Raw genomic sequence first — 3,750 nt, forward strand, 5'->3', positions numbered from 1 at the left:
GTATTGGCTTTATTTTCATTTGTTTGTGAAAACTGATATAGATTACATGGATCTGTTTGTTCAGTGGCATGCACTCCTTCAGTCCACCATGGAGTGGCAGCATCGCACCACGGTGGAATGATTGATGAGCTGCAGCAGCAACCGCTCTTCACTCAGCGTAATGATGAAGATGGAAAGAAGCGACCACTTCGCTTTGATTTAACAGCTCCATGCACATAAAAGTTATCCTAATTTATGTCAGTTTTTTAATCTTTGCATCCTTTATTATTATCTTTTTGTGACAAATCCTCCCTTTCTCCATCTAATTTATCAGTCTTCACACTGAGCAGAATCACATTACGACCCACACTTTCATCCACATATCTATGATAAATGTGCTAATATTCCCAATATGGTTCATACCCAGCTGAATTTGATCTTTCCAGCAGAGTGATAAAAGCCACAGAGAGCCAACATCCAGCACTGGACTACCTGGCACTATATCGCTAACAGCTCCACAGGGATGGGCTCAGGTGAACGCTGACGGATTGACATCGACATGGATTTTATAAGCTCCAAATCAGCTATGAGACAATGTTGTTGGCAACCTTTTTGGTGAGATAGTAGGGACAGATAGATCAGACAGATTTCTCTGGCCAGCTGGCACACACTGCAAAGTCTATGCACATTTAATGACACATGTGTAAGGCTGCCAGCTGTATTCATAAACAGACAATAACCATCAGCGTGGAAGGAGACGAGTGAAAGAGGATGACTCTGTGCTCTGCTGTGCCTGACTGAGATCATGGCTGTGGACTAAAATGACCATAACGACCTGACGTCCTGTACCTTATAGGTAACTTCTGGGAGGCACTCAAGTTGAGTGTAAAGAGAACTTGCCAGGATATATATTTTCATTTGAGATGCTCAGCAGTGCAGTGATGGGAGGACAATCATGCAGATGTAAATGTAAGGAAAAGAAACGATCGGAGTGGAGAAGACTGCTGTTTCAAACAGGGATACCATTCACTACTAGGGGTGACCAAATGTAGAGCTTAACAGCCCTTAAGCTCAAATATAAGCTGTCTTATAGTCAGATGTGACCTCCTGCAGAGAGGCTGAGCAGGAGGAACCTGGGTGGGTGCAGACTGCTTTTATCATACTCAAATAACAACGCAAAAAACTATGACAATGACAGGAAAAAAATCTCAGCATTAAAGATAGAAACAGATGGAGTGCAAAGCAGCACTTGCATCAAAGACACAGATATTAAGAGTGTTGTTTTCCTTCTGCTTGGTCACAAAGCAGAGCAGGCACCCATGGAGAGAAAGGATGCGTGAGTCACTCTGTCTTGGCTGAGATGCCGGTCAGACACAGAGGGAGTCTGCAGTGAGAGACCACTCCATAAAGTGTTTTCGATCTCCTCTAACACGCTTCTTTATGTCTCTGTTGTCTTTGTAGCTTTAAAAAAATATTCTGTTCAATTCTTAAAATAGAGACTTTTCTAAAAGTGCTGCAAATACTTAAAATAGGAATGAAAGTGAAAACAGGAAGCTCTTTTCACTGTGTGCTATTTCCAGGAGAGTCATTGTGCTCTTCACTGTATAGTGAAACTGTGCCCTCTAAATATAAAGAGTGTCGAAACTTAACATACTTTATTCAGATTTGACTGATTTTCCCTCCTTGGGAATTACTGGAATGTTTCCAGCTACTTTTAGATTACTTCCATAGACTGTAAATAAAAGATGAATGAATCTAAAAAATCAAACCTGTTAGGGTGCCTGGGTCATCAATCCAGTGTTTTGTGTTTTTGGTTCTTTGACTTTGTTTATTTCATTATATTCTAGCTTTCTTTGTCTAATGGGTTATATGATTGTTCTAAGTTTAGGTTCTCTGTGTGGCTAATGTTAGATTTTTAGTCTTCTGGTTTCTGTCTGTGTTCCATAGTTGCTGTCTCTCCTGTCAGCTGTATCCCCGTGTCAAGTCCGCGTCTCTGTGTTATGTTTCCTGTTTTACTTTGAAAGTCTGTGTCTCATGTTAATGTATCTGGTTTTGCTTTCCTTGTCTCATTAGCCCTGATTTGTCCCAGCTGTGTTTCCCTCCTGTTTAGTTATTGTTTGTATTTTCAGTTTAGTTAGACTGGGTCTCAGCAATGAAACTGTTTTTGGAATGTACTTTTTGCCTCCTCCAGAAGTCTTTAAACTTGCATTTCTTCTTATTGCCAGCTGAACTTCAAACTGAACATCAGAATGAAAAAGAAAGATGATTTAAGTGACTTTGAATGTACCATGGTTGGCACCAGACTGGCTGGTCTGGGTATTTTAGAAACTTCTACACTGTTTACACTGAATTAAAAAGAAGTTATTTGGGTGAAAATGCCTTGTTGATAACTAGATTGCTTCAAGCTGATAGGAAGGCAACAGCAAGTCAAATTATCACTCTTTACCATCAAGGTATGGAGGAGAGCATCTCTAAATGCACAACATACTGAAAGCTGAAGCAGCAAATAGAACTTGTATTGCATTTTTCTACTCTATTTGAGCACTTGAAGCACTTCTTTACTACAAACCTCATTCACCTGTTCACACAAACATTCATACAAGTGCTTTTTTTCCATGCCTAAGTGCATTTAAGCACTCTCTTCCCTGCACTTTCTCTGTGCCTTTGATTACAGAGGTGGTTTCAGGTGCACTAGGGGTCAGACTCTGCTGCCATCTAATCCCTTGCAACCTCTTGCAACTTGTAAAGCTGTTCTCACTGCTAGATTGTAGACTCAGTGACTATCTTTTCCAACCCTGTGTCTCCTCTCTTGTCTTTCAACTATTAGCTGACAGGGCTGAATAAGCAGTGTGTTTATGCAACGGTGAGGTGTCTGCCTGTTCACAACAATCACTCCTCCTCCTAGAGTAGTGTTAGATTTTTGTGAAGTTTTCTCATAATCATCACATAATGGGTCTCACCCAAAGTGTGCTCGAGGCAAAGGTCATATTTGTTGTTTTATGGAATCTCCACTCCTCCCAGAGTTCTAGTGGTCAGATTTGATACAACTGCTTGCAAGCCTCTTTGACTTCTCAGTGGATTTGAATTCAACCAATGACAAGAAAACTTTCTTTATGTACTTCACACTCTTACGATAACTTGCGGGCTGTGATGGATCGTGAGCCGGTTGAGCTACTACGTCACCGATATTCTCATTATGCCTACCATGCTCAACCCTCTAAAACAGCGGCCCCCAACCTTTTTTGCACCACGGACCGGTTTATTGTCAGAGAATATTTTCACGGAGCGCCTTTAAGGTGTCGCGGATAAATACAACAAAATAAAATGATACGACCAAGACAAAAACTGTGGTATTTATAAATATAGTAAATATAATAACAAACACAAATTCACTGTGTAATTGTGTAACTTTATTAGCAGCGTCCTCCTGAAATGTGCCAACAACATTAAGAGTAACATCCTCCTCTCTGCCCCTTAATACTCCCTGGTCACTATGGTAATGCGTAAATATTTCTTTTAAAATAAGAGACACAACTACAACACGGAAAACCCAGGGAAACCGAGTTAACAGCAAAACCCTGAAAACCATAAATTTCACAACCGAGCCTCAACTCTCGCGGCCCGTACCACACGACTCATGGACCGGTACTGGTCTGAAACACTCCAACACAGTTTGTTCAGGAGCACCACCTTATCCTCACTCTGGATCAACTCATTACATTTAAGCAACACAGCATCCGTCTTTGTCTCACGTACTTAACCACTGGAAGA

This window comes from Mchenga conophoros, linkage group LG22 (assembly GCF_057382185.1).
Source record: "Mchenga conophoros isolate Kocher_MC1m ecotype Shallow Benthic linkage group LG22, M_conophoros_male_GT1.1, whole genome shotgun sequence".
NCBI lineage: Eukaryota > Metazoa > Chordata > Actinopteri > Cichliformes > Cichlidae > Mchenga > Mchenga conophoros.